The 15410-nt window shown below is 43.3% G+C and overlaps 1 protein-coding gene across 2 annotated transcripts in view; it reads right to left on the bottom strand.

The window, feature by feature from the left end:
• The window catches only part of LOC149467451 (G protein-coupled receptor 22-like), a 278911-nt gene extending 266621 nt beyond the window's left edge, over nucleotides 1-12290 (bottom strand). For both annotated transcript variants that reach the window (XM_089671648.1, XM_089671647.1), the window contains exon 1: nucleotides 11983-12290. The gene's annotated coding sequence lies outside the window, so the exon portion shown is untranslated. The remainder of the gene's footprint in view (nucleotides 1-11982) is intronic.
• Nucleotides 12291-15410: the final 3120 nt, after the last annotated feature.

The following is a 15410-nucleotide window of genomic DNA, read 5'->3' as shown; positions in this document are numbered from 1 at the left end:
GAATAACCACAGGTATTCTCCACCGGAAGGCCTTGTGGCAGGGTGACAACGCAAAAGAACAGTTTGGGGAGAGGTACAGGGTGTTGTCACCCTATATCAGGAAGTGCCTGAACAAGGGCCCTTTGTGTCACCAGGTAGTATATTAATAAAAGCTGCCCCACTTGTGTACAGAAAGTTAGCCATCATATGAGTCAAGTCGACTTACAAGGAACAGGGGGCCTCAAATGTGGCCCCTGACAGCTCCAAAGGGCCACACCTAATATTTAGTATATGACACAATGCTATCAGAGTCTTCAGACATGCTAGACGAGGCGATCAGAGACTTCAGACATCTAACAGGGGCAGCTGAAAACTGAAGACACACTGCAGGAGATAGCCAGAGACTGCGGACCTGCTACATGAGACTGTTAGAGATTACTGCCATTACTTACAAAGGGCCACACAGCAAGTGACAAAGGGCCACAAGTGGCCCCTGGGCTGCCGGAAGGTCACCAAGGGTCTATCCTACCGTAAAAAAATGACAGTTGGAATCTGGGAGATGCTCACAGTTGATCAGTGCCTGGGACATGCTACCTGAGACTGCTAGAGATCAGTATCATTCCTTGCAAAGGATTGCACAGCAAGTACCAAAGGACCAAATTTGGTCCCCAGACCACATGACAGGCACCAAGGGTCTATCCTACAGTGAGAAAATGACAGTTGGAATCTGGATGGTGCTCACAGTTTATCAGTGCTGGGGAAATGCTACATGAGACTGCTAGAGATCAGTGTGATTTTTTGCAAAGGGTCTTACAGCAAGCACCAAAGGGCCAAACGTGGCCCCTGGAGCACAGGACAGGTACCAAGGGTCTATCCTACAGTGAAAAAAATGGCAGTTGGAATCTGGGTGACATCCACAATCGATTCCTGCTGGGGAAATGCTTCATGAGATCAGTGAAATTGGTGTCATTACTGGTGAAGGGCAGCACAGTAAGTAACAAAGGGCCACATATGGCTCCTGGGCTGCAGAACAGGCACCAAGGGTCTATCCTAAAGTAAAAGAAATGACAGTTGGAATCAGGGTGACCCTCACGGTTTATCAGTACTAGGGAAATGCTACATGAGACTGCTAGAGATCAGTGTCATTACTTGCAAAGGGTGGCACAGCAAGTACCAAAGGGCTACATGTGGCCCATGGACCACAGGACAGGGACCAAGGGTCTATCCTACATTGAAAAAAATGACAGTTGGAATCTGGGTGATGCCCATGGTTGATTAGTGCTGGGGAAATTGTTGGGGAAATTCTACACAAGATCGGCGAAATCAGAGTCATTACTGGTGAAGGGCAGCACAGCAAGTAATAAAGGGCCACGGGTGGCCCCTGGGCTGCAGAACAGGAACCAAGGGTCTATCCTACAGTGAAAAAAAATGACAGTTGGGATCTGGGTGATGCCACGGTCGATTAGTGCTGGGAAAATGCTGAGATTGGTAGAGATCAGTGTCATTACTGGTATAGGGCAGCACAGCAAGTAACAAGGGGCCACATGGTGCCCTTGGGCTGCAGGAGGGGCACTGAGGGTCTATCCTACAGTGAAAAAAATGGCAGTTGGAATCTGGGTGACGCTCAGTTTATCAGTGCTTAGGACATGTTACATGAGACTGCTAGAGCAGTGGTGTATTTAGGTTTTGTGCTGCCCTAGGCAACACAAAAATTGGCACCCCCTGCAGAGAGAGCCTGACATAGACCAACAACACCCCTGCCTCCCACCCAAGAGAGCCTTCCACTACCACTGCCCCCCATACACCAGCCACCATCTCCCATGGCGAGAGAGAGAAATATACTCATCTTCACAGCCCTGGATGTCCCCGGTAACGTCATGAAACCCGCAGCCTCTCTCAGAACCCACCAGGTCCCCATGCCGTGTGTGTCCCTTCTTCCGTGGGGCAGTGCTGTCCCTCCCCCTGAAAAATGCCGCCCTAGGCAAATGCCTTGTTTGCCTTGTGGTAAATACATCCCTGTGCTAGAGATCACTGTCATTACTTGAAAAGGGCCACACAAGAAGTAACAAAGGGCCAAAAGGTGGTTCCTGGGCCACAGCAAAGGTACCAAAGGTCTATCCTACAGTGAAAAAAAAAAAAATGACAGTTGTAATCTTGGTAACGCTCACGGTTGACCAGTGCTGGGCAAGTGCTATATGAGACTGCTAGAGATCACTGTTAATACTTGCAAAATGCAGCACGGCAAGTGCCAAACAGCCTAATGTGGCTTCTGGGCGCCAGCTGTCTATTCAATTTAAAAAAAGACAGTTGTAATTCAGGTCGACAGCGGAGGTTGATCAGTGCTGAGCACCATATCTGCGTCCACCAGCATGGCAGCGCCAGTCCTCCGTCTATAGAGCAGCCCTGTGAGCTCGTGAAGGTTCAGGATCACAACCTGTAATGGGAGGTGACACAGACAGCGGCTGTTGAGCCTTTCTCCGTGCGCCTTTTCAAGTGACGCTTCCTGCCTTTCAACTGACAAGCCCGTGAACACGCCATGAATTATACATACGTGCACATACCTATCAATTATGCATAGAAATTACATAATGATAAAAGTGACTGTGGTAAAAGGCCCTCAGCTTGTCAGGGAGCAGAGAGATCGCCACACACTTCCAGCATTTCCATTCCCACAGATATGTCTGCAATGCTCATGGGTTCTACCAGATCTCCGAATGAATGTAGATTGTGATGCTGTCTATCATGACCAGGGCCTGGGTAAGGGGTGGGGGGGGGGGCAGGCAGGAGGGGCCGCTGCCCCCATGGCAGTGTTTCCATTGGATGATGGTGTTCCATGATGGGCTGCCTTTTATTTGCTGCTCTTTACCGTCAGGCAGAGAACACACAGCAGGAAGGTCCCAAAAAGTTACTGCGCCCTGCAAAGTGAAACAAAAAAACAAGAAGTGCACCAACCTTGCGCATCACCTCAGTAACAGAATTTATTAATAGAAGATAGGTACTCACAAACAGCGAATAAAATCAGGCATGTAGTCCTCAAAGGGACTTCAAAGATAAGAAGCCAGCGCAAATCCCATCATGGGGGTAGACACTCAGTATAGCTGACGCGTTTCGAAGGCTATGTCTTCCTCTTCTGAGGAAGAAGGCATAGCCTTTGAAACGCGTCAGCTATACTGAGTGTCTACGCCCATGATGGGATTCGCGCTGGCTTCTTATCTTTGAAGTCCCTTTGAGGACTACATGCCTGATTTTATTCGCTGTTTGTGAGTACCTATCTTCTATTAATAAATTCTGTTACTGAGGTGATGCGCAAGGTTGGTGCGCTTCTTGTTTTTTGTTTCACTTTGCAGTATCGATCGGGCTTCCCCAGCCCTGTTTTTGGAGCTGCACAACCTTGAAATATACTGGTGGTCGCTTGCTCTGGTGTTGGTTCCATCTATTTGCCACCGGTCTGGGCCCTAGAGCGCAGGAGAAATCGCAGTTACTGCGCCCTTCAGGGTGCAAGTGAAACCCAAAAAAGGCAGACCCAAGCCTACACAGTGTTTTGATGGAGTTGATTTTCATCAACTTTCAGGAGGTTTTCAGGTCATAAATTCCAAATTTCAGATTTTTTTTTAGAAAATTCAGCCATCCTACAAGTGATCGAACTTTGCAAAAGTTAGCTCCAGTTAGTTCTGTTTGACCTTGGACCATTTTGGTGGGCCTCATTGGACTTGCTAAATCTTTCACCAAATATCAGTGGTCTACATAGCATGTTTCTCAATATTTAGGGCAGACTTTCTCAACTGTTTCAAAATATTGGAACCCTTGAAATAGCCTTCTGGTCTCAGTGAAACCCCTGCTAAAAATTACTGTAACTACAGCTCACGATACATTCCTGTGATTGTCAGTGGGAAGAATGCCCCTTTCACTTGTGGTCATTGGGAGGAATTTCCCCCTTACAAATAGCTAAAAAGACCAATGGCGTCAGTGGGAACTTACAGTATCTGACATTGAGAAATTGCTCATTGCTCAAGTAACTCCTAACAACCTCTGGCGGATTCCTGGGGTTCCATGGGTCGAGAAAACTTGATTTAGGGACTACAGGATGAAGAAAATGCGGACATGGGACCATGTTATTTTACTAAAATACAAGGGCAATCCAGTGCCAGGACACAGTCCTTAAGCCCTCAAGGTTAAAGAGGTCAAAGTTCTCCCACCCCCCCTCATGGGTTGTGAACTACTTTAGAAGCGTAGGTTGTAGATCCTGCCCTTCTTGCAGTCCTCTCCTACTAAAGTATTCAAGGTGGCTACCTCTTCTGCCCACTCCTCGGCCCGGCCCTGGGGCAATCTTGCTCTAAAGAAAATTTGCCATTTGGATGGCTCTCAACATTTCTATTTCCAGACTACGCTGATGTATCTGCGTCTTTCAAAATGTCAACAAGTGTGAGAGGGTTGAAAAAAAACCCTTTTGAATGAATGTCTGAGCATTTGAAGCCATTCGGCTGACGTCATGATGCCAAGAGAAGGAGTGCTCTTCAGCCAGTCTGTCTGAGAGAGAAGCATTAGAGTGTGCAGGTGTCCCTGGCAGGCGGCCGCAGCACGAATCTTCAACGCAAATGAACACACAAATTAAAATGATTGTATCTTAGCAGTGAGAGGCATTTGTTGAATGCCGTAGACGAGCTGGAAGCTGATTTACGGATTGGCAGTGACCATGGCAGTTCTCAAGGTTTAACCAGAACCAGTCAACAGTCGTCAGTCTTAGCGGCATGACGTGCCAGGATAGAGGCGACCGCGTTAGTGAATAGGTCTCAAAAGTGGAGGGCTTGCGAGTTCTCCCACCACAGTTTGCCTTGGAAGTAAAGCCATTCAACCTACTTTCCACAGCCTTTTATAAATAAATATACCGTACAAGTCTACATATTAAATTCTGAATGTCCCGAAATTCAACAACAGTAACATTTTTCAGGAAAGCCCCTTTATTTATCATTAAAAAGCTATCCTTGAGTTCCAGTCTGATGTCATCAGTTTGCCACATCCAGGAGGAAGCATTTCATCATTCTCCTCTTCTCTAGTCATTAGACAGCAACACTGCAACTTTGTATCACATCAAGGTGAGAGGCCGCAGCAGGAGCTGATCTGTGTCAGACATTTGTGAACACAGCCAAGAACTGCACAGACACCAGGAGTGAAATGATTTTTGTGTTATCTCTGAGTTATCGTCTCAGTTCAGGAAGTAGATGGTAACCCCGGGGGAGGCCTTAGCAAAGATGTCACCTACTTTCTACAGAGAAAAGCAGGTGAAATCATTGTCTGAATGCTAGGTCCACTATAGATATAAGGTGTATGACTACGGCACCAACTTTCAGTGAACAAATAAATAAATAAATACATAAATAATATATTTATATATATATATATATATATATATATATATATATACAGTTGCAAGAAAAAGTATGTGAACCCCTTGGGATTACGTGGAGTTTTGCATGAATTGGGCATAAAATGTGCTCTGAACGTCATCTAAGTCACAACAATAGAAGAACACAGTCTGCTGAACATAATACTACACAAACATTAGATGTTGCCATGGTTTAATTGCACATAACATGTAAACATTCACAGTGCAGGGAGGAAAAAGTATGTGAGGCCCTAGCTTAATGACTTCTCCCAGAGCTAATTGGAGCCAGGAGTGAGCCAACCTTGACTCCAATCAGTGTGATGATATTGGATGTGTTGCTGACAGCTGTCCTGCCCTTAAAAAACACACACCTGTTTTGGGTTTACTGGTTTCAAGAAGCACTGTCTGATGTGAACCATGCCTCGCAGAAAAGAGCTCTCAGAAGACCTACGATCAAGAATTGTTGACTTGCATGAAGCTGGAAAGGGTTACAAAAGTATCTCCAAAAGCCTTGATGTTCATGTGTCCACGGTAAGACAGACTGTCTACAAATGGAGAAAGTTTAGCACTGCTGCTACTTTCCCTAGGCGTGGTCATCCTGTAAAAATGACTGCAAGAGCACAGCGCAGAATGCTGCATGAGGTAAAGAAGAATCCCAGAGTGTCAGCTAAAGACCTACAGAAATCTCTGGCACATGCTAACATTTTTGTTGACACATCTACAATAAGGAAAACATTAAACAAGAATGGAGGACACCACGGAGGAAGCCATTGCTGTCCAAAAAGAATATTGCAGCACGTTTGAAGTTTGCAAAAGAGCACCTGGATGTTCCACAGCACTACTGGCAAAATATACTGTGGACAGATGAAACCAAGATTGAGTTGTTTGGGAAGAACACACAAAACTATGTGTGGAGAAAAAAAGGCACAGCACACCAACATCAAAACCTCATCCCCACTGTGAAACATGGCGGAGGGAGCATCATGGTTTGGGGCTGCTTTGCTGCCTCAGGGCCTGGACGGATTGTTGTCATTGATGGGAAAATGAATTCCAGAGTTTATGAAGACATTTTGCAGAAAAACGTACGACCATCTGTCCGCCAACTGAAGCTCCGCAGAGGATGGGTGATGCAACAGGACAATGACCCAAAGCATACAAGTAATTCAACAAAACAATGGCTGCAACAGCACAGAATACGCCTTCTGGAGTGGCCCAGTCAGAGTCCTGACCTCAACCCGATTGAAATGCTGTGGCATGACCTTAAGAGAGCGATTCACACCAGACATCCCAAGAATATTGCTACACTGAAACAGTTTTGTGAAGAGGAGTGGTCCAAAATGACTCCAGATCGTTGTGCAGGTCTGATCTGCAACTACAGGAAACGTTTGGTTGAGGTTATTGCTGCCAAAGGAGGGTCAACCAGTTATTAAGTCCAAAGGTTCACATACTTTTTCCTCCCTGCACTGTGAATGTTTACATGTTATGTGCAATTAAACCATGGCAACATCTAATGTTTGTGTAGTATTATGTTCAGCAGACTGTGTTCTTCTATTGTTGTGACCTAGATGACGTTCAGAGCACATTTTATGCCCAACTCATGCAAAACTCCACGTAAGGGGTTCACATACTTTTTCTTGCAACTGTGTATATATATATATATATATATATATATATATATATATATATATATATATATATATATATAGATAGACATAATTATGGTTCGTATTATTATTATTATTATTATTATTATTAATAATAAAGAAAATAAATATATATATATACATATACAGTATTTTTTTTTCTGTCTTAAAGAAAAAATAAATAAAATAAAATATATATATATATATACATACTGTATGTGTATATATATATATATATATATATATATATACTGTATATTGATTGTATATATATATATATATATACACTATATATGTATATATATATATACACACTAAATATATATATTTTTTCCTGTCCCATACAGTCTTAAAGAAAAAAAAAAAAAATATATATATATATATATATATATATATATATATACATACATACTATATATATATATATATATATATATATATATATATATATATATATATATTTTTTTTTAACTATAAAAATATATAAATAACTATATATATATATATATATATATATATATATATATATATATACATATACAGTATTTTTTTTTTCCGTTCTATACAGTCTTAAAGAAAAATAAAATAATATATATACTGTGTGTATATATATATATATATATATATATATATATATACACACACACTAAATATATATATATATATATATATATATATATTTTCCTGTTCCATACAGTCTTAAAGAAAAAAAAAAATATATATATATACATACATACTGTATATATATATTTTTTTTTCTGTCCTATACAGTCTATGCATAATTTGCTGCTCAGAAAGTGAACATGCACAGTGTGCTGAGAGGCATGAAACACCTAATCCATAAGATAAAACATATCCATTAACTGTGGAAGGACCGACCCTCTCGTTTTCTTCCAAAGCTCTAGCTCTTCCCATGTACACGAGCCTCTACATTTCGTGCACAGACAAGCGTTTCCTAACTGCACAGCCGGTAAGTGTTGAGCGCCTACTTTAACCTTGGAGAGTCACCTAACGCTTGGCTGTGTCCCTCCTGCCGTGCATGAAACTACAGTTGTTCCATCTCAGAATATACCGCAGCATTGGATGCAATTAAAATACCATTAGCATTTACAATTCAGTTTCCACCGCTTACTAGTTCAGTTTTTCTGGAGTGTAACGGGCTCAGAGCGTCAACGCAAAACTGCAATCGTTACCCAGCCATTGACCTCTAAATCGTCGGCGGAGAAATGTTTGCTCAGAGCTGCAGCTGACATACACTGTGCATAGTGACAGCTGAAAAATGAAATGTATCCAACACAAGCCATCATTATTATGACCAGCGGGTAGGGAGGAAGCTTGTTTTAAGGGCTTGCAATCAAGTCAGCATTGATTAGGTTTTATAGACGTGGTGGAGTTCAGCAAACCTTGTCAAAAGCTCCTTCGGTCCAATGCAGTCCTTCTGTACCTTTTTGTCCCAGAGAAACCCTTGGAATAATTTTCAGGTTTCAGGGAACCCCAGTTAAATCAGCTCATTGGGGCACAGCAAAAAAAAATGCCTCTTACATGGCCAGTGAGAAGAAGGCACCCCTTTCAGTGGTGGTCGGAATGCCAGCCTTACAGACAGCTAAAAGGATCATTGGTGACAATCAGCTGGTTCTGCCAAATACCGTTGGCCCTGAAACTAGCACCATTAGGTCAATCAGCCAAAGTTCCATGAACCTTTTGGAGGAACCTAGGGTTCCATAGAACCATGGTTGAGGATGGCTGGTCTAATGCAAATAGTTTTAAGCTGCTCATTCATGAAGGACTCATGTTTTTAACCCAACATAGACATCCATTGGATACTTGGTGGCCTCTTTCTCTCCAAATCCACTTGGATACAGGATGGGAGTAGTGGGAAAGGTCATATAATGCCCTTTCTATGCCTGGTTGTGTGGTCATTTTAAGATAGCTCCTATTGATCCCAGACATCCACATGACTAGATTGGATAGATATGACCTTGAGTGAATGGACAGGTTTGTAAGTTTGGTCATAGGTGGCACACTTCCATGTTGACTGGATGGTACATGGCAACAATGCCGGATTGGGAGGTGTTGGACGTCCTTTGAGATGATATCTGGGCATGGCCAAATTGGTGGAAAGATTCCTAGTTAAGAGGCCTATTTTTTATCTATCTAATTAAGACAAGGGAAGAACACCTCCTAACCACCTAGAAGTGCCATTCATGTATTGGCCAAGTTAACCATGCAATAGGTCTTATTGGGTTGAATGCCAGTGCCCCAGCACTCATTATTATTGATAAGACATTTTTTCCATCTATGGTCATCGATACACCAGATCCTATTAAAACACACCAACAGTGCTGCTCTGCCTCCTAGGGGCTCTGAGCACAGCTGCATTATGTGATACCAGAGGGGCACCATCTAAAGAACTAGCAATGTGATTTAAGGCCACCCTTGTCCAGCTAGTTATCACCCTCAACCAGACCACAAAGCCATCCATGGCTGGTGGTCTAGAGGTATGGCCATGATGATATCAAATGTTCTTATACCTGATTATATGTGATTATACCTGGATTATGAAAGTAAGATTTAGTTAGCTGCTACATAATTGCTGAACAAATTCCAAATTTTTTAAATTGACCCTTCTTTATGCAATTTCACAAACACCCATGCCGATTCCAGAATCACAGGTGATCAAAGGATAGTCAACAATTTAAGGACAGAGCCCAATGAACACAACACAATTCAGCAGCATCTGCCTAAAAAAAATCTTCTAGAGCTCTGCAAAGTTGCTACCTGTAGAAAAAAAGGTACTTCCCAAAAACGCAGCCATGGAGAGCTGACTCAAGCATTTCCAGTCCGGACCTTTCTAGAATAAGTCATAGTCACTTCTATCCCACAAGACCAAATTCATTGGAATTTAGGGTGTAAAATCTAGTGCCAGCTTTATCTATGCATAAACCTGGGGGGACAATGGGAAGTAGTCAACATTTGTCAACCAGATCAGTAAACTTTCATCTTGAGTTTTGTTACTTGAGATAAAGTCTCATATCATATCCTGCTATTGTGGCAGTGCTAAAACAGAGAGCTTAGATGGCTCTGTACCTATCTATCTATCTATCTATCTATCTATCTATCTATCTATCTATCTATCTATTATCTATCTATCTATCTATCTATCTATCTTGTGTTTTCTGTTTATGATCTAATATCTATTTATCTCTATCCATCTATCTTGCTCTATATCTATCTATCTATCTATCTATCTATCTATCTATCTATTATCTATCTATCTATCTATCTATCTATCTATCTATCTATCTCTTTCAATGTACCTGTCTTGAGTTCTCTATATATTATCAAATGTCTATATATAAGTTTTCAATATATGATGAAATGTATATCTATTATTCTATATATATTGACCAAATGTCTATCGACCTTTCTATCTATCTATCTATCTATCTATCTATCTATCTATCTATCTATCTATCTATCTATCTATCAATTTACCTATCTTGAATTCTCTATATATAATCAAATGTCTATTAAGTTTTCTATATATTGGCAAAATATCTATCTATCTATCTATCTATCTATCTATTTCTATCTATCTATCTATCTACAGTATCTATGTATCTATCTATTTCTATCCATTTATCTATCTTGTGTTATATGTTTAGAATCCTTTATCTGTCTATATCTATCTATCTTGTTCTCTAAACCATCTATGTATGTATCTATTTATCTATGTATGTATGTATGTATGTATGTATGTATCTATCTATCTATCTATCTATCTATCTATCTATCTATCTATCTATCTATCTATCTATCTATCTATCTATCTCTATCAATTTACCTATCTTGATATCTCTATAAATAATCGAATGTCTATTACATTGTCTATATATGATGAAATTATCCATCTATCTATTAAAATTTCATCTATCTATCTATTGCATATAGGCACAACCATATATAATGTATTCCACATCATGAGCCCACAGTTTGGTATCGGTAACCCAATCACTGTCAATATATGTTTCACACGCTATAAGTAAGCTCACAAATCATTCCAAAATGATGTCCTTACCAAGGCAACATCATTACCTGCCAATCAATAAAATTTCAATCTAAATTTTAGCAAAAAAACCCCCCAGATATATTCATAATGTTACAACTTAACCTAAGGAGCAATCCCCAGCATATGAAAACAAATGATCAGATATATTTCATGTCATCGAAGGGTTCCTGGGCAATGTGATATAAATATTAATCAAGAGGAGCCCGGGTCATTATTGCTCTAAATGACAGCTATCTTTCAATAATAAATGGGTGATTATTTCAGAGGTCATGGGGGGGGGAGGGGAGTATGCAGGGACCAGATTTAGTTATTTTTGGTGAAGTGAAGCCCGGGCGTCCTGACCATATGCAGCATCCATCTACTTATGCATGACAGTCCAGCACTCAGGACGGCTATCTCTCCACTGCTAATGTTATCACTTGTGGAAACGACGGAGGGTCCTTTTTTTTAAAAAAAAAAACTGAACGCCAAATTACAGAAATATCACCCCAGCCGTCCGATTAGCGTCTCTTCATGCCCGATGACCCGTCCAAAGTCATTTTAGGTTCTCCCCAGAGTACAGGGAGGCTTTGTAGAAACATAAAAAAAAAATGTACATATAGCAATTCAACTGCAATCACCAGCTGCGGGGAGACGAGGAGACGGCCACACAAAACACTGAGCCCCCAACGCTGCAGAGGCAAGGGGGAAGGGGGGGTACATGACCACAAGCCAGTCGATTAAGGTCAGTTGCAGGGCACCTGTGGGCGCTCGGTGATGCGACCTAAGCGATGCATCCTAGCCAATACCTTGCAGCCAAAGGGTTAAATGCACGGCGCTAAAGGGGTAATGTGTACCTGGAGGGTTTGCCCAGCGATGGTGTAATTTATAGGTAACGGCAGAAGAGTGAAGAGTCATGCGGGACTTACCCTTTGGGTGCAGCCTGGTGGGCTGCTGTGTAGGAAGTTTATTGCCCCCCGGGGATGGCCAGCTGTTCCTGAGTGGCAGGGGGGCTCTCCAGGACCAGGGTCTTCGCTGGCATGGCAGTAGTAGGGTCCTTGCTACCGAGATGGGATTTTTTGGTGCTTCCAGTTTTTTGGGGTTTTTTTTTGCTCTCCCCCCCTTCTATTTAGACTGATAGCTCCTAATCCAGCTGCAGCCTGGGATGAGGATGCTTCTGAATGCTGCAGGTGTATGTGTGTGAGTGTGCTGCAGCCTCCAATTCCCTCCTTCTCTCTCCCTGTCTCCTTCCCTCTGTTCTTCCCACTACAGCCCTCCCTCTCTCTCCCATTCCATGCCGTCTATTCCCCAACTCCCCCCCTGCCTACTACTCTCACTGCATCACCCCCTACACATACACACACATATACTCCTATACACAAACATAAATATTCCCTCTCCCATGCATACACAATGCAGACACGCCAGACCCGGACAGCACGCAAACACAGAGATTTCTTCCTCCAAGAACACACAGTACAAGGAACATCACTGTGCACTCTATATACTGTATATATCATACACCAACAGACATATTCCCTCTCTCCCTCTCCCATATGTATTAATAACACACATGCAGAGGTTTGCACATCAATAAACATATGTCCCCCCCCCCCCACCACCACCACCACCACCATATACACATAGAAATATTCCTTTTTACTGGAGAATATTTATGTGGTGCAAAAGGTGGTTCTGATGTACAAAGTGCAACAGCCCACAACAACCAATGACGATACGTATCTCACCAGTTTGACTCCAAAAACTGAAATCTGATTGGTTGACGTCACCAATGCACTTTACGATACCTTTCTGAATTGTTGCAAAGAGCGTAAGTATTCTTACGTCCCTTCCTATGTCTCCTTGTCTTGATCTTTTCCTCTTTCTCGCTTTCCGTCCTTGCTATTCTTCTCTACTTCCTCTTCCTTTCTCTTTCTCTTTTTATCTCTCTCTTTTTACTTACCTCTTTATCTTTTGCTCGCTCCCCTCTTTTTTGCCCCATTCCGCTGCCTTCATCTCTTTTGCCCCCCTCTTTTTCTACTCCCTTTCCTCATTTTATCTGTCTTTCTTTCTTTCCCTCTATTGCTTCCCCTCCTCTCATTTTTGCTCCTTTTTACTCCCTATCCCAGTGTCTCTCTTGCACACACACCCCATACCCCCCATCTCTCTTTTTTAACCTCTTTCTTTTTCTCTACCCCCATGTCTGTCTCCCCCTCTTCCTCCCTATCACCATTCTCTCTCTCTTCCCTCCTCACTCCCCACCTTTCTTTTTACCCCCTCTCTCTTTCCCCCTTTCTCTCACTTTCCCCCCAATTTTACCTCCCCCTGTTACTCCATGCCCCACCTCTCTTTCCCTCTCTCACACTTTTCACCTCATCCTTTCTCCCTCCTTTTCTCCTCAATAACAGTCTCTCTTTCACCTTCTTCCCCAATCTCTGTCACCCCCTACCCTCCCTCTCTGCCTCTCTCTCTTTGCTTCTTGGCCAGTCTCTGCCACCTCTCTCATTCCCTACCCTCTATTTCTCTTCTCCCTTTTTCCTTTCCTCACCACTTTAATACTTCCTCTCTTTCTCTCCCTTTCTCGGTCTCACTCTTCCTCTCTCTTTCTCCCCCTTTCCCGCTCTCACTTTCTCTCTTTTTCTCCCTCTTTCCCACTCTCTCTCTTCCTCTCTCTTTCTCCCCCTTTCCCACTCTTTCTCTTCCTCTCTCTTTCTCCCTTTCCCGCTCTCACTCTTCCTCTCTCTCTCCCTTTCCCGCTCTCACTCATCCTTTCTCTCCCTTTCCCACTCTCACTTGTCCTCTCTCTCTCCCTTTCCCGCTCTCACTCTTCCTTTCTCTCTCTCTCCCCCTTTCCATCTCTCACTATTCTTTTTTCTCCCCCTTTCCCGCTCTCACGCTCCCCCCCCCTCTCTCTCTCTCTCTCCCTTTTGTGCTCTCACTTTTTCTTTCTCTTTCCCTTTCTCTCCCTTTCCCACTCTCACTCTTCCTCTCTCTCTCCCTTTCTCATTCTCACTCTTCCTCTCTGTCTCTCTCTCCCTTTACCGCTCTTGTTCTTCTTTTCTTTCTCCCCCTTTCCCACTCTTACTTTTCCTCTCTCTTTCTCCCCCTTTCCCACTCTCACTCTTCCTCTCTCTTTCTTCCCCTTTCCTGCTCTCACACTTTCTTTTTCTTTCTTCCCCTTTCCCACTCTCACTTCTCCTCTTTCTCCACCTTTCTCACTCTTACTCTTCCTCTCTCTTTCTCTCCCTTTCCCGTTCTCACTCTTCCTCTCTCTTTCTCCCTCTTTTCTGCTCTCGCTCTTCTCTCTTTCTCCCCCTTTCCCACTCTTACTCCTCCTCTCTCTTTCTCCCCCCTTTCCCGCTCTCGCTCTCTCTTTCTTCCCCTTTCCCACTCTCACTTCTCCTCTTTCTCTCCCTTTCCCCCTCTCACTCTTCCTCTCTCTCTCTCCCCCTTTCCCACTCTCACTCTTCTTCTCTCTCTCCATTTCCTGCTCTCTCTCTTTCCCTCTCTCAATCTGCCTTTCCTTCTCTCTCCCCCTTTCCTGCTTTCATTCTTCCTCTCTCTCTCCCCCTTTCCCACTCTCATTCTTCCTCTCTCTCTCCCCCTTTCCCACTCTCATTCTTTCTCTCTCTCTCTCTCTCCTCTTTTCCACTCTCACTCTCTCTCTCCTTTTCCCACTCTCTCTTCCTCTCTCTCCTCATTTCCCACTCTCTTCCTCTCTCTCCTCCTTTCCCACTCTCTTCCTCCCTCTCTCCTCCTTTCCCACTCTCTCTTCCTTTCTCTCCCCCTCTCCTACTCTCTCTTCCCCCCCCCCTTTCCCATTCTCATTCTTCCTCTCTCTCCCTTTCTCTCTCCCCCTTTCCACTCTCACTCTTATTCTCTCTCTCCCCCTTTCCCGCTATCACTCTTCCTCTCTCTCCCCCGTTCCTGCTCTCATTCTTCCCCTCCCCCCCTCTCTCTCCCCCCTCCCCGCTCTCTCTCTCTTCCCCTTTCTTGCTCTCAGTCTTCTCCTCTTTCTTTCCTTCTCCCCCATGTTTCTCTAGTTCCTGCCCCCCCTTTCCTCTCTCTTTCCTTTCTATATCCCCCCCCCCCTTATACCTCCCTCTCTCTTCCCCCTTTCTTTCCCTGTTCCCCCATTTTTGTCTCTCCTTGCCCTGCCTATCTCGCTCACCATTCTCTCTCCCTCCCATCTCTCTCCTCTCCCATTCTCTCTCTTCCCTTCTTCCCCAATCTCTGTCATCCCCTACCCTTCTTTCTCTCTCTCCCACCCTTTCCCATTCTTCATCTCTCTACCTCTTCCTCTCTTTTTTTCTCTCCCGTTTTCCCGTTATCTCTTTCCCTCTTCCCCCATGTCTGT

The sequence above is a fragment of the Staurois parvus genome, unplaced genomic scaffold (genome assembly GCF_062004578.1).
Source record: "Staurois parvus isolate SC_StPar_1 unplaced genomic scaffold, SC_StPar_1.0 ptg000111l, whole genome shotgun sequence".
In the NCBI taxonomy this organism is placed as follows: Eukaryota; Metazoa; Chordata; class Amphibia; order Anura; family Ranidae; genus Staurois; species Staurois parvus.
This window is presented reverse-complemented; position numbering and strand designations above follow the sequence as displayed.